We start from the raw sequence: 16735 nt of genomic DNA, 5'->3' as shown, positions 1-16735 counted from the left end.
CCAGTGGTCCAGTGAAATCCATTTTGTCAAATACATTGTGTGTGAGTGTGACAGAAGAAGTATGGGGTTATAAAGACAGCTGAAGGAGTGGGCTGTTAAATAACAAAGGCCTTCAAATGCCCACAGTCCAAATACGAACAGGAAAACAACAGAACAAGCACACTGCTGTGATTCACACACAGCTCTCCTTTATTAATCCTATCAATGTCACATGTTTCAGAACATTATGGAATAAATGGAAACATCTAGATAAAAGCTAGTGTATGTTTCAAGTATTCATCAGCAAAGAACTCATCAAAACACAGTCAAATGAAGCTCAAACGCACAAATGTTTTTGTGTACTTCATTTGTCTGTGTAAATGACTTTCCCTTTCTACATTAAAGGCTAATGGCAGATAGACACATGAGCTGACTTCTTTTGCGGGGGTGGGTGAGGGAGTTTCAGGCAGTATTTTTTTTAATGAGGACAGCATTTTTTAAACTTATTTTGCAAAAAGATGTAGTAGATTGAGGGGAAAATACTGAAATTTTTTGGTGGAGCTTGTTGGGGAATAAGCACTGCCTGAGAATAGAGACAACATATTTGCAGTCTTGCTGAGGTGGAGGAAAGATATATTTGGTTTGGGAATGTATTCTTTTATGCAGAATATAGAGATAATGGAAAACATTTGCAAATACTCTTCCAGTTTTCTGCTGAAACATTGTGAAGATTGGGCAAAATTACAAGTTCTCAAAAATAATGAATAATAATAATAATAATGAATTTGCATTACAGTAATTCTTGTGACTGTAAAATCACAAATTCCTGTAAGGATTGGGTTTATAAGACCATTCCCAAACAACACTGCAGATAAGCTAATGACACAGCAACTGCTCTGCCTATATTTTTTGCCATGCTAGCAGCGTGGCTCTATGTCAGTGTTTTGTAGAGACATTCATCGTGCCGAGAGAATAAATCCTACTGATGCCACCCTCAGGACAAACTATTGTTAGCCATACTGTTGTGAGGCTCTAAGAATAGTAAAAATCTTGTTGCTCTAGTATGTTACCATTTGCTCTCTTTCTCCCTCTCTCTCCCTGCCTCTCTCTCTCTGTCTCTCTGTATCTCTCTGTTGAGGGGTCTGGTTTTAGTCTTGTTCCATGATGACCTCCTCTTCCTGTCTGTCAACAGAGATTTCTTTCTTTGTCTCTCTCTTGCTGAGAAGGAAGTTTGGGGTTTCTGCATGAAAATGGCTCAGTCGTCGGTTCTGTTGATTGTTCTCAGCCTCAACAGTATCACATGAAGCATCGTAACCAAAACAGTCTATAAGGATGTGTAGAACTTCCAGTGGAGATTCCAGTGGTGGCTGCGTAAGATTGTTTGTCACTCACATGATCCAAATAATTCTAATAACTCCAGAGCGTTTAAAAGTCCAAAAGTAAAACATTTATTGAAAGAAAATAGATGATTGAAAATACCTATCCATACTGCTATATATATTTTTTTTTTTTTTTAATTAAAAATGTAACTAAATGAACAATACTTAAATAATTTGACTCATGTCATCTCTTTGCATGCAAACAATGAATCTAAATTAAATTACATTTATATTACATAATCACAATAACCAAAAATCTAGGGTGAGTGTCAGGTCTGACCACAGAGCTACAATGGCTGTGCGCCAGAGCTGCAGCTGTGTCTGTACTGAGCATGTGCTCCTCATTACTGCACGCTCTCAGTTGAACTGCTGGGATTGTCATGGTTTTGGGTCTTGGGTTTTGTTATTTCCTGTTTTATTTTGTAGTGTGCTGCCTCGTGTGTCTTGTGTAGTTTTACTCCCTGTCTTTGTTTGCTTTTCCCTCCAGTTTTGATTGTTTGCTCCACCCTAATTAGTGTCACCTGTGTCTAGTTACCCTGCCGTCACCTATGTGTAGTCTGTGTGCTTCCCATGTTTCATTGTCAGTCAGTCTTGGTTCATGTGCCTTGCATTCCAGTTATCTTTCCTTGTGTTTGTTCCCAGTGTTTTGGATTTCCAAAACTTATTGGATTTGTTTGCCTGTGTTTGGATTGTCGTTTTGATCTCTACCTGACCAGCCCTTTAAGTCTTTGTACTTTGACTTTGTTAAACCACTGCACTGCACCAGCTCTGCTTCTGCCTCTGTGTCTGCAATTGGGTCCAATCCCTCGTGTTCCCTGTTACACGGCTTGAACTGTGATAGGGATACATGTCATCATTGGGAGAGATGGTTACACAGTATGTACATCTACAGTCAATGTTTCAAACCCCAAAGTCTCATTTTAATGTGGGCATAGCATAGTACATGGCTAAGCACAGGACTGTGTTACTTTGGTGAATGTACATGTATTTGGTTCATTGAGTTTTATTGTTGTGATGTGTTTTCACTGTTAGATTACTTTGGTAGCGACATGCTAAGTTGATGTTAGTGATGTTTCACATAGATACAGGGTCTTGCATGCAACTAACTATCCTCTTTTCTAACCTGGCACCGTTATCCTACACAGTTAACACATACACTTCAATTCGGCCCTTTAACAGAGTCATACTCTTTAACATACATTGCCTTGCTGCCATTTTTAAGTTCCTTTCTTTGTCTAACCATGCGGCCGCTGCTCTGCTGCTGCCATTTTGGACCCAAACAGCCATTTTGGATAACACACACACACACACACACACACACACACACACACACGCACCCTTTGTTCTGTAGTTTAGTGCAGTTAGACTTCATATTATTTGCTTTGTTTTCTTTCAATAAATGCTTGTGCTTGTAAAATTTATCAAGTCCTGCCTTTAACCGGTGCCGACTTGTCTTCAAACACAGGAACCTTAGAAACAGCTGTAGAGCCTGATGTGTGTTTTGGCTGCTTTGCTCCTGTCAACCTTCTTCAGCTGACTTTGACGATTAATTCATCTAAGCCATCAACCTGTCTCTTAGACTCCATTCCAACTAGGCTGCTTAAAGACGTTTTACCCTTAATTGGCACTTCTTTACTGGATATGATCAATCTGTCTTTATTAACAGGCTATGTACCACAATCCTGTAAAGTAGCTGTAATTAAACCGCTTCTTAAAAAGCCCACTCTTGATCCTGGGGTTTTAGCCAACTATAGACCTATATCTAACCTTCCCTTTCTTTCTAAGATCCTTGAGAAAGCAGTCGCCAATCAGTTGTGTGACTTTCTAAATAACAGTTTATTTGAGGATTTTCAGTCAGGGTTTAGAGTGCATCAAAGCACAGAGACAGCACTGATGAAAATTACAAATGACCTTTTAATTTCATCAGACAATGGACTTTCTCTGTACTTGTCTTGTTAGAGCTTAGTGCTGTATTCAACACCATTGACCATCACATCCTATTACAGAGACTGGAACATGTAATTGGCATTAAAGGAACCGCACTAAGCTGGTTTAAATCCTATCTATCAGAGCGATCTCAGTTTGTACATGTTAACGGTGAGTCGTCCGTGCACGCCAAAGTTACTCACAGAGTTCCACAAGGTTCTGTGCTTGGACCGATTCTATTCACCTTATGTATGCTTCCTCTAGGCAGTATTATTAGGAAGCACTCCATAAACTTTCATTGCTATGCAGATGATACCCAATTATATCTATCGATCAAGCCAGATGAAACTAACCAGTTAACTAAACTTCAGGCATGCCTTAAAGACATAAAGACCTGGATGACCTGCAACTTTCTGATGTTAAACTCTGACAAAACTGAAGTTATTGTACTTGGTCCCAAACACCTCCGAGACACATTATCTAAAGATATAGTTACTCTAGATGGCATTGCCTTGGCCTCCAGCACCACCGTAAGGAACCTCTGAGTTATCTTTGATCAGGATTTCTCCTTTAACTCCCACATGAAACAAACTTCAAGGACTGCCTTTTTTCACCTACGTAATATTGCAAAAATCAGGCACATCCTGTCTCAAAATTATGCCGAAAAATTAGTGCATGCATTTGTTACTTCTAGGCTGGACTACTGCAATTCCTTATTATCAGGCTGCCCGAATAAGTCCCTTAAGACTCTTCAATTGATCCAGAATGCTGCGGCACGTGTACTGACAAAAACTAGGAAAAGAGATCATATCTCTCCAATATTAGCTTCTCTGCACTGGCTCCCTGTAAAATTTAGAAAAGAATTTAAAATCCATCTCCTCACCTACAAGACTAGAACACTGTGGTTGCTAGAGTCTCCAAAAGTAGAATGGGAGCCAGAGCCTTCAGTTATCAAGCTCCTCTCCTGTGGAATCAGGTCCCAGTTTGGGTTCGGGAGGCAGACACCATCTCTACATTTAAGAGTAGGCTAAAGACTTTCCTCTTTGACAAAGCTTATAATTAGGGCTGGCTTGGGTGAGTCCTGAACCATCCCTTAGTTATGCTGCTGGGAGACTTCCCATGATGTGCCTCTTTCCTCTCTCCTTCTCTCCCTCTCCATCTGTATGCATTTTTATCCCATTACTGCATGTTACTAACTCAACATCTTCTCTCTCCCGTAGTTCTGTGCTTTGTCGTTTCTCTCCTCGCTCCTTCTGTTGCTTTCAGCAGGTATTTCTGCCTCTGGAGCTGCGGGGTCTGGGTCTGTGGTTGTGGGCCACCTGCTGCCCCCGTGTTCCTGCTCAACAACTGCTACTACAGTTGTTGTTATTGGCTCTGTTACTGATGCTGACATTATTCTTCCTATAGCTGTCATCCCTAATATTACTAATTTATTAATATTAATACTATAATTACTATTCTACTATATATAAAAAAAAATTCCATGTGGTCTTTGCATTGTGCCTCCCCAACCCTATCCCCTTCCCCCAAACCCCTCCTCTCTCTCTCTCTCTCTCTCTCTCTCTCTCTCTTAAAACCTTACAAGGCCGCAGCGGATGGCCGCCCACCATTGAGTCTGGTTCTGTCCAAGGTTTCTGCCCTCTTAAAGGAAGTTTTTCCTTGCCACTGTCACCAAATGCTTGCTCATTGTGGGATTTGTTGGGTCTCTGTAATTAATATTATAAAGAGTACGGTCTAGACCTGCTCTATAGGAAAAGCGCAATGAGATAACTTCTGTTATGAATTGGTGCTATATAAATAAAATTGAATTTAATTGAATTTAACTGTATAATTATGCTGGTTTCTTTAATGTTGCACAACAGTGAATAATTTGCCTCTTCTATGTTGAACTCCAAATCCTTTAACCTACTAGCTATTGCTGGTATTTTTTTCTTATAGTTAATTTAATTATTAATCAGCATTCCAGATTGACAGTTTAGTATATTTTATGAGACTGAATCAATTAATTAGCTATAACTTTCCCTTGGTTAAGGGTGGTGCCCCCTGGGGACTTTATACATTAGTTATCATTATGACTATCTTTGATAATTATGAGCCATAATGAATTGATTGCACCTACACAATTTGGTGCCCCTTTAACCAAGGTAACTCCCAAAAGTGTTCTGGCTGCCAGTAGTTACCTCAAACTTAGCTACACTTTACAAAAGGAAGCGCAGGGATTGGATTAAGTGCAGCAGACCGTGAGCCGATCACTGCCCATAACATCTTCCAACCAGCCAAACCAAACATCACCACAAGCGGTGCGACCACCCCAGGAAGAGGGGGGAGAGAGCGGGATAACAGCTAAGCTAACCCCAGATTGGACCTAAGGCTACTCCACTACCCAGCCTACTCCTGACTAATGTCCAGTTGCAGAAAAATAAAATGAATGAAATAAAACTCAGGCTAACTCAGCTATGGAAAATCAGAGACTGTTGCGCCCACATCTTACAGAGACCACCACAACATCCCAGATGAAGCTATTGCACTCAATGGGTGGACCGTGTTCCATACCGACAGAAAGCATCACCACATCAATCATGAGGAATATACATCATCAGTGACATCAGCAAAGGTGTTGATGATGTGGTGATCATAAAGACAATAAAATCATTCACCAACCAGAAAGCCTGGATGAATGGAGAGGTGATGTCCCTATCCAGAGTCAAAAAAGCTGCCTTTTGGTCAGGTGACAAGGAAGCTTACAGCTCCGCTAGAGCGAGACTGAAAGCTGGCATGAAGGAGGCAAAGCGGAGACATCAGCCGGACTGGAGAGAGACCTCAACACCAACAACACCAAAGAGATGTGGTGAGCGATCCAGACCATCACAGGCTACAAAAGCAGGAGCGCCCCCATCATGTGTGAGACAACGCTACCAGATGAGCTAAATACATTTTATGTTCGTAAAAGTCTACTCCGCCTCCAGAAGACTGGCTATTGTCAGTGTCCACAGCAGATGTGAGATGCTGAGTGAATGAGTAAAGCCGCTGGGCCTGATAACATCCCTGGCCGTGTACTAAGAACATGTGCCAACCAGCTAGTTGATGTTATTACTGACATTTTTAACATATCACTGTCACAGGAGATTGTTCCCATTTGCTTCAAGACAGCCACCATCGTCCCTGTACAAAAAAAGTCTGCAGTCTCTAGTCTAAATGTCTACCGCCCTGTGGTACTCACCCCCATTCTGATGAAGTGCTTTTTCTCCAGCATATCAAAGACAACATCCAAGTCAGCCTGGACCCTCAACAGTTTGCATTCAGAACCAACAGATCCACTGAGGATGCAATCTCCACTGCCCTCCACTCACTCTTCATACATCTAGAAAATAACAACACCTACATCAGAATGTTGTTCACATTCAACACAATCTCCCCCATGAAACTGTTCGGAAAACTTAGCACTCTGGGCTTGAGTGCCACACTCTGCATCTGGATATTGGATTTTCTCACAAACAGGCTCCAGACAGTTCAGACTGGCCGTCACACTGTTGAAGGAAATTGTGTTATTTGAATAATCAATTCATAATCTAGATGTGTTTTATTTTAATCAAAGCAAACATTACTTGCATGAACCTGATAGTGGTGAAGAAAAAAATCAACCACGACAACCAGTAAGTGATTTGAGGGGAGATGCCATCCCCAATCCCCAATATGACCAAAATCTGTCCCCCTGGTTAACCTTTTCAAAACCTGTGCTTTGTCTTTGTGGTGCTTCACATTGCCACTTTTAACAATTGTATGTGTGTGTGCTCATTTCTCTCGCTCTGTTTAGAGACAGCTGACAAATATGTATCAGTATCACAGCAGTGATGCTGCTTCTAAAAGTATTCCTATAGCACTCAGTAGCAAAAACTTCACAAGTTTCTTTAATGATAAAATTTTAACTATTAGTGAAGTGGCTGTTTAGTCTCACCTATGTACCATTCTTTGCAGTTTTCCTCACTGCACTGAATTGAATAAACTACATTCCATGTTTCCATGATGGCCCAGTAATCAGGCCTATTGTCTTCTGGCTGCACCTCCCTCATCACTGTTCAGTACCTGATTAGCATATGACTGGCGTGACCAAGGTGCTAATTTACTGTGGTAAACCTTGGTTAGATTGAATCTCAGACCACCATTCCTGTTCAAGGAGGGGTTTTCTTTTTTCACAAAAATGGCTTCTTTGACACACTGTTCAAACCAACTCTTCTCTCTACTTAGAATCTTCACCTCACTGTCTTCAAATGTGTGGTTTGTAGCTTTTAGATGCAAATGCACGGCGCTCTGTAATCCTGAGTTAGCGTGTCGTCTGTGCTGATAAAGTCTTTTGTGAAGTGGCTGTTTGGTTTCGCCTATGTACCGTTCTTTGCAGTTTTCCTCACTGCACTGAATGGAGTAGACAACATTGCTCTGTTTTTGTGTCGGCATCTTGTCCTTAGGATGAACAAGTTTCTGTCTTAAAGTGTTGCCTGGTTTAAAGAAAACAGGAACATTGTGCTGTCTAAAGATCCTTTGTAGTTTTTCAGACAGTCCAGATACATAAGGAATGGAGACACCGTTCCTTCTTGGTTCAGTTACACTTTTGTCCTGTTTTTTGGCTCTTTTAACTTTGTTGAGAGCCCGAGTAGGATAACCACAGGCTGAGAGAGCATTCTGGACATGCCTTTCCTCCTTCTTCTTACCCTCTGAGCCGGTGGGCACTTCTTGGGCTCTGTGTTGTAATGTCCAGGATTACACCCAGCTTGTGCTCTATGGGATGGTGTGAGCCAAAGAGCAAGTATTGATGTGTTGGTTTCCTGTACACTTCTATCTGGAGCTTTCCGTCCTCTCCTCTGAGTGTAGAACAATCAAGAAAGACCAGGTGGTTCTCTTTGGCATCCTCTCGTGTGAACTTGATGTTGGGGTCCACAGTATTGATATGCTCTGAGAACACTTCCAAGTCTTGTTTCTTGATTTTCACAAAGGTGTCATCCACGTAGCGATACCAATGACTTTGTGATGTGCCCGGGAACAAGGACAATGCCTTCTTCTCAAACTGTTCCATGTACAGGTTGGCCACGATGGGAGAGACCGGAGAGCCCATGGCACAGCTGTGAATCTGTCTGTAGAAGTGTCCCCGGAATTGGAAGTAAGTTGTGTTAAGACAGATGTCTAATAGTTTGCAGATGTGTTCAGGTGTAAGCTTGGTCCTGCAAGGTGGAGTCCTCCTGCAGTCTTTTCCTCACTGCTGTCACTGCTTCTGAGGTCGGAATACAGGTGAACAAGGACACAACATCATACGAAACCATTCCGTCATCTGGGTCCAACTGGAGATGTTTCACTTTGTTCACAAATTTCTGTGTGTTTTCCACATGATATTCTGTGTTCCCCACCAGCGGAACCAAGATTGTAGTCAAATGTTTGGCTACGTTGTATGTGATGGAATCTGTGCTACACACGATGGGTCTGAGTGGAACATTCTCTTTGTGAATTTTGTGAAGGCAATGAGCAATGTAGTTTATTCAGTTCAATGCAGTGAGGAAAACTGCAAAGAACGTACATAGGTGAGACTAAACAGCCACTTCACAAAAGACTTTATCAGCACAGCTAACTCAGGATTGCAGAGCGCTGTGCATTTGCATCTAAAAGCTACAAACCACACAATATTTCTATTTTTGGTTAATATTCAAGTTCAGCATTGGTCATAGTAGGCTTATGTGAAGTGTATTTATATGGGTGGCATACTGTATCTTGAAGTACATTTGTCACAGCCTATTAATGCATAGTAGTATGATATTTTTAACTAAGCAAACTTTGAGCTTATCAGGGAAATGCTTATTTTTCAGCCATACTTTGTTAATGCATCCATTTACCTTGTGCATAGTGGAGAAGCTCTCTGAACTTAACCACTATTTACTCCTCTCTTGGTCTTCTTCACGACAACAGGGAATGACACATCAAGGACACTAAACTGCCACCTTCTGGCCAAAAAGCAAAAAAATAAATACATTTAGAAATTGCATGAATGTATCTGAGCACAGCTGGCTTGTTATAACAGTAGAGCTTACAAACCTGCTGGCCTCTGGCCTCTCCACTCCCAAAATCTGCCAAGTGTGGCTTGTAGATAATTCACACTATTTGTTTCTGAAAAAGGGACTGAACAGTCTTCCAGTGTGCTTTAAAATCATGCACAAGCAATTCACTATCTGTTGTACACTAGAATGCAATTACAGTTACATTTAAGTCTAAAACTACCTCGTAGTACTTCATACCCTTGACTAACTGATCATAGCAGCTTTGTCGTTGAAGGATATGGACATGGACATGGAAAAGTATTACATTCTGTACAAATGCATCTTTGTTGTCCATGCTGACTGGATGTGTCCTGTCAGAAGGTAGTCCACTACAAGAGGAGAAAGGAGGGCTGGAGGTTCACCACCCTGGACTATGATTGTAGACATCATCTGTCCAATAGTGTGGTACACTCCATTCTGCACATGAGAAATATTCATTCTTAGAATGAAGCCATTTGGCTTGTGCCAATGTTTAGGACAAAAAATAATCATTCAAGATTCCATGACCATAATCTGAATACCATTAACCTGTAACAGAATTATTTTGACCATACATCAGGCCTCAAGTGTTCCAAATCTGAGAGGGCAATAAAACTTTAGTAACACTTTATAGGTAAAACACAAGTAACTACTTAGACCTTTATTAGATATCAGTAGGTTAGAGAACACTAATACTTAATGGCAATCTAATTAGCCGCATAGGCACTATTGGTTCCCAATGTGTTCCCTATATAAAAGTGTTATCCATTATCAAGATTTTTATCTAATAAAAGGTCTTATTGGTTACTTGTGTGTTACTCAGACTTTTAGAGGGCAATTTACCCATTACATTAAAAAAAAAGCATTTTAACACCACAGTAGTACATTTAACATGTAGTAAATAGAAATGTATGCAAAAAAGTTTACCTTCAAATGCTCCACTCGCATGACTTACTATTGTCATAGCCTGTCATGGCCTCACCAGCCTGTAATCACCCACACCTGCTCCCAGTTACACTCCTGCTCTCAATTAGCCCCAATCACAGCCAGTATATAAGCACACCACTCACCTCATTCAGTGTCCGACCTTGTTCGCATATAGGACTCTGTGTACCATATAACACAAGTGCTCTTTGTGTTAGTTTCCAGTGCTTTCCCTCGTTTCCAGTGTGTCTCTGGTTTCCTGTGTCTCCTGTGGTTTCTCCAGTCCTCCGTGGTTTCTCCAGTCCTCCGTGGCTCCTCCGGTCCTCCGTAGCTCCTCCAGTCCTCCGTGGCTCCTCCAGTCCTCCTGGGTTCCTTTAGTCTCCTGTGGTTTCTCCAGTGGTCCTCCAGTCTCGGTTTACTTCAGTGACCTCCCTACTTCCACTACCCCTTTCCTAACACTCTCCTGGCTGTCATTAAATAAAGTTCATTCCTGTCACTCTCGGTGTCCCCCTCCTGTCTGTAAATCGTAACAACTATTACTGCAGACATTTTTTTTTCCTGAAGTAAAGACACTTCTAATGTTCGTTTCATTTTAGTTTGCCAAGGAACTAAATATTGTGTTAGGACAGTGACATTAAATAATCATCGTAGAAAAGGTTTCAGTCGTAGTCATCTGGACACTGTTTTCAGAATCAAGACGTTTCGGCTCCCATCCGGAAGTCATTCTCAATTGTGAAAAAAATGGGACAGGAACTCAGAAATTTAAGCTACTCTGTGTTACATAAGCCCTGCCCTCAGGAAGGAGTCTACCTGAGTATCTGTTGATTAGCTAGTTTCAACTGTTGAAACTGACCTAATTGTTTCCATGACGGCCCAGTAATCAGTAATCAGGCCTATTGTTTTCTGGCTGAACCTCCCTCATCACTGTTAAGTACCTGATTAGCATATGATTAGCGTGACCAAGGTGCTAATACACTGTGATAGACTTTGGGCAGATTTGGGAAACAGAACCAAGAAGGAACGGTGTCTCCATTCCTTATGTATCTGGACTGTCTGAAAAACTACAAAGGATCTTTAGACAGCACGATGTTCCTGTTTTCTTTAAACCAGGCAACACTTTAAGACAGAAACTCGTTCACCCTAAGGACAAGTTGCCCACACAGAAACAGAGCAATGTAGTTTACTCCATTCAATGCAGTGAGGAAAACTGCAAAGAATGGTACATAGGTGAGACTAAACAGCCACTTCACAAAAGACTATCAGCACAGACAACACGCTAACTCAGGATTGCAGAGCGCCGTGCATTTGCATCTAAAAGCTACAAACCACACATTTGAAGACAGCGAGGTGAAGATTCTAAGTAGAGAGAAGAGTTGGTTTGAAAGAGGTGTCAAGCCATTTTTGTGAAAAAAGAAAAACCCTCTTTGAACAGAAATGGTGGTCTGAGATTCAATCTGCCCAAAGTCTATCACAGTGTATTAGCACCTTGGTCACGCTAATCATATGCTAATCAGGTACTTAACAGTGATGAGGGAGGTGCAGCCAGAAAACAATAGGCCTGATTACTGATTACTGGGCCGTCATGGAAACAATTAGGTCAGTTTCAACAGTTGAAACTAGCTAATCAACAGATACTCAGTTTATTTATATAGCAAGAGAGAGAGGAGAGGTTTAGAGAGAGAGAGAGAGAGAGAGAGAGAGAGAGAGTGAGAGAGGTTTTGGGGGGGGTAAGCACAATGAAAATACTACCTAGAATTTTTTAAATAGTAATAATGTAAAGGTAGTGGTAATATTAATAAATTAATAATAATAGGAATGACAGCTATAGGAATAATAATGACAGTATTAGTAACAGAGCCAATTGTGGTAGTAGTTGTCGAGCAGGAACACGGGTGCAGCAAGCGGCCCACAACCACAGATCCAGTCTCTGCAACTCCGGAGGCAGAAATATCTGCTGAAAGCGACAGAAGGAGAGAGGAGAGAAACAAGAAGGCACAGGACTACGGGAGAGAGAGATGTCGAGTTAGTAACATGCACTAATGGGATAAAAATGCATACAGATGGAGAGGCAGAGGAGGAGAGAGGAGAGAGGAACGAGGTGCATCATGGGAAGTCTCCCAAGCACTTAAGTCCAGCAGCACAAGAATTGAGCACATGCCTGCATCTGCATTCATTAAAAGGTCATTAGTGACTTTGAGAAGGGCTGTCTCAGTGCTGTGGTGCTGACAAAAGCCAGATTGGAACTTTTCAAAGGTATTATTGTTTTCCACAGCAGCAAGAAGCTGCTTAGATACAAGTTTTTCGAGAATCTTGAAAATAAAAGGCAGTTTGGAGATTGGTAAATGGTAAATGGACTGTACTTATATAGCCTCTTTCTAGTCTTTCTGACTACTCAAAGCGCTATTGGACGATAGTTATCCAGGAGGGTGTGATCAAGCCTGGGTTTTTTTTAGGACTGGCTGGACACAAGTAGTTTTAAAGAAATCTGGGACGCAGCCAGTAGACAGCGAGCTGTTAAAAAAATAATTAGCAAAAGGGGCGTAATACAATCCATAACTTCCAATAAAAACCTAGTTGGGATTTTGTCCAGAGGGCTGGAGGATATTCTCATAAGAGACATGATGTCTGCGAGTTCAGGCAGAGTAACAGCAGAAGAATTGCTCAAAGAATCGATGAGCAGGTGGTCCACATCTAAAAAAGCATGGTTGGGGGTGATACCAGATCTTATTAACCCCACCTTTCCAGCAAAGTGCAAAATAAATTTTTCACAATCAGCAGTGGCACAAGGAGATGCTGGGTTAACTAACTGATCGACGGTCTTAAATAGGAATCCGGGGTTGTGCTGACGGGCAGAAATAAGTGCAGAGAAATGACATGTTCTTGCATCCTTCACCATCCTATTATAAAGGAGTAATAACTCTTTCATAGCCACAAAATGGACCTGGAGACCTGATTTCTTCCATCTGCATTCTGCTCTTCTGCATTTCCTTTTACAGCTTCGAATACTGTTATTTAACCATGGCTTTTTTCTAGTCCTTGAGTTTGGTCTATTTTTCAGAGGAGCTATGAGATCTATGGTTGAAGAACACAGGTAGTTAAAAGAATCAACCAAGTTGTTGGTGTCGGAGGAATCAGGAAACACATTACCAGGAGAATTGAAAAGTGTTCCGAATTTTGAGGCACTATGCTCATTAAGGATGCGTGTGTACTTAGAGCGGGATAAGACAGTACTAGCAGCCTGTAATTCACAGTTAAAAACAATACATAGGTGATCAAATACAAACATATCCCTGATTTCCACAGATGGTATTCTCAGAGCCAGACTAAAGACTAGGTCTAAAGTGTGGCCACGGGAATGAGTTTGGCCAGACACATGTTGTTGAAAGTTTAAAGAGTTAGTGATATTTAAAAAATCAGCAGCAAGGGCGTTAGAAGAGTCATCAACATGAATATTAAAATCACCACAAAGAACAATTATATCATAATTTAAAACGAGACTGGATAAAAACTCAGAGAGTTCCAACAAGAAGGAGCCACCTGTTTTAGGGGGGGCGATAAATAAGTCACCAATTTTAAACATGAGCACTTCAAAGGAGGAAAAATCATTGCAAGCTCTGAGATTACACTTTAAATGCTTCCTATAGACAGTAATTGTGGTAGTCTGCCACCTTTTCCTCTCCAGCCCTGTGTTCTCTGTGTTCCCCTTCCTGGTGTGTCTTGTTGGTCCCCTACTTGTCTTTGGATATGTGTGTGTGTATGTGTGTGTATGTTACCTGCCTGGCTCTAGGAACCTCCCACCTGCGGCTGATCACCAGCACACCTGTCTCCTATCTACTCATCAGTCTTCACAGCTTATATACCAGGCTTTTCCACTACTCCGACGCCAGATCGTCCCCGTACATTGTACGACAACTACGTCTAGGCTCTCGCTAAAGCTAAGTACTTTTTGCAAGTGTGTTTTTCCTTTGTGTTTTTGATCCTGTCTGTTTTTGCTCTGCCTAAGGCATTACCCGGTGCTGGTGATAGCCGCTCCTGTGGTTTCCTGGATTCCTGTCTGCCTGTCTGCCTGCTTCTCCAGCCAGCTTCACCTTGCCTGTCATCTGTCTACACTGCTCATTCACCATTCGACTTTATTACGAATAAAGTGTGTTTTGGATTACAGAGACTTCTCGGTATTCTGCATTTTTTGGGGTTCGAAGATCGTGCATACGACAGTAATAAGGTCACCACCACGACCACAGTCCCTAGGGTGGCTAAAGCAGTCATAATCTGGAGGGCACAGTTCAGCAAGCTGAGTGTGATCACCAGGACATAGCCAGGATTCTGTTAAAAACATGATCTAAATCAGTAGAAGAGATAAAATCAGAAGGTGCATGGCTGTTTATGGTGGGCAGAGAAGAGAAAGAAGAAGAGCAAGGGGAGACAGGTGATGTAAATAGTCAACTATATGAGGAGGAGGACAGCACAGCGTGCTGCAGGTTATCCGCCAGCATGCGACTACCTGACTTGTTTGGGTGAAGAAAAATGATCCCAGCATAAGTTAAAATTGTGAATAAAACCAATGTCATGGCTACTGCAGACAGACTGGAGCCAGGTATGAAGGCTGAGGATCCTGCTAAAATGGCCAATTCCACGACCCAGTGTAGGAATTGGACCCGAAATAAAAGCGTGCTTTCCACTGCTGTTGAGCAGGTCAAAGAGGTGGATGAAGTCTGCTTTTGTCAGCTCAGATTGCTGACGGGCGGTGTCATTGGCGCCGACATGGACTATGATTTTCGATAGTCGTGCAGCCAGATAGTCGTGATAGTCGTGCAGCCAGAAGTTGGCTGAGCTTTTTGAGGATGTCGGGCGTCGTGGCTCCGGGAAAGCAGCGTGTGACCGCATTAACGAAGCGGACATTCCTTACTATGGAATCTCCAACTATCAGCGTAGTTGGGGGGCATGAGAGGAGGCAGAGTTGATGATTGTGGAGACCGCCGAGTTCCATCAGCTGTCCCTGGGATAGTCGTGGCCGGAGACTGCTGCGGCAAGGGGACGGCGTCCTTCTTAGCAGAGGTGTTCTTTGCCATCTCTGGATGAATGAGACCTCCAGAGCTTCTCTTGATCACAGCCTCTTTCAGTAACTTGCGGCCTCCACTGAAAGTCCTGCGTATCCAGGATGTCAAACCTGTTGGCCAGCGGGAGGTCCCGATGTGAAGGAGGTGCTCTTTGCACCATGTCTGTCCTTGGAGATGGAGCCAGGCTGAGCTGAAATGGCTTCATGCTCTGGGGTGCCAGGGATGATGGAGCTGAGCCACGGAAGAGTGGGATCATTGCCCAGTACTGGAGTAGAGCAGTCAGGGGAGTGAGATGGGATGGTCGCATTCTTGTTGTCGCAGCCAGAGGAGCTGAGGACTGCAAAGTGTTTTGCCTGGGCCGAGGCAACAGTGGAGAATTCCAGGATGAGCTCGTCTTTTTCTCTGAGCTCGGCTTGCAGACAGGCAATACTTTTCTTCAGCTTTGAGAAGGTAAGGTGACAAGATCCACACTCAGCCAGCACGCTTGCAGTTAGTCCATGAGAGTGCTCAAAGCTTAAAATCAACAGTAATGTCCATTAAAATGCTAAAAGCTTTAAATCCTTAATAAAAGCAATCGACCTGCCTAGCCGCCGGGCTAAAAACAAACCTGGCTGAGCTAGCAGAAGTGGAGGCAGTCTGGTAAACCACATCAAGTTGACAGCCAGCTTAAAATCACTTAAGAACCATACGTCTGATGACTGAAAACTTTTACCAAGTTAAAACATATAGGTAAAACAATAGCCAGGAAAACAGTGTAGCAGTGTAAAATGTCAATTTATGATGGTAAGACGAAGCTTCTGGCGAGCACACAAAAAAGCTGATGCATGCGCGTCTGTCACAACCCACAAGTACCACAAAATGTTTCGAATTAGAAAGTCACACAACTGCTTGGTGACTGCTTTTTCCAGGATGTTAGAGAGAAAGGGAAGGTTAGATATAGGTCTATAGTTGGCTAAAACCCCTGGATCAAGAGTGGGCTTTTTAAGAAGAGGTTTAATTACAGCTACTTTACAGGATTGTGGTACACAGCCTGTTAATAAAGACAGATTGATCATATCCAGTAAAGAAGTGTGAACTAAGGGTAAAACGTCTTTAAGCAGCCTAGTTGGAATGGGGTCTAAGAGACAGGTTGATGGCTTAGATGAATTAATCGTCAGTTGAAGAAGGTCGACAGGAGCAAAACAGTCTAAATATATATCTGGTTTTACAGCTGTTTCTAAGGTTCCTGTGTTTGTAGATAAATCGGTACTGGTTGAAGGCAGGACATGATGAATTTTTTCTCTAATAGTTAAGATTTTATCATTAAAGAAGCTCATGAAGTCGTTACTACTGAGAGCTATAGGAACACATGGCTCAATAGAGCTGTGATTCTCTGTCAGCCTGGCTACAGTGCTGAAAAGAAACCTGGGGTTGT

General features: G+C 42.2%; 1 long non-coding RNA gene across 1 annotated transcript; it reads left to right on the top strand.

Moving 5' to 3' along the window:
- Nucleotides 1-13989: 13989 nt before the first annotated feature.
- LOC122871335 lies at nucleotides 13990-14429 on the top strand. The gene is made up of 2 exons (XR_006376846.1): nucleotides 13990-14167; nucleotides 14268-14429. It is a non-coding gene; the product is annotated as an uncharacterized LOC122871335 (long non-coding RNA).
- Nucleotides 14430-16735: the final 2306 nt, after the last annotated feature.

The sequence above is a fragment of the Siniperca chuatsi genome, linkage group LG3 (assembly GCF_020085105.1).
Source record: "Siniperca chuatsi isolate FFG_IHB_CAS linkage group LG3, ASM2008510v1, whole genome shotgun sequence".
Taxonomy (NCBI): Eukaryota; Metazoa; Chordata; class Actinopteri; order Centrarchiformes; family Sinipercidae; genus Siniperca; species Siniperca chuatsi.
Note: the sequence above shows the minus strand (reverse complement) of the source record. Positions and strands in the feature narration are given on the sequence as shown.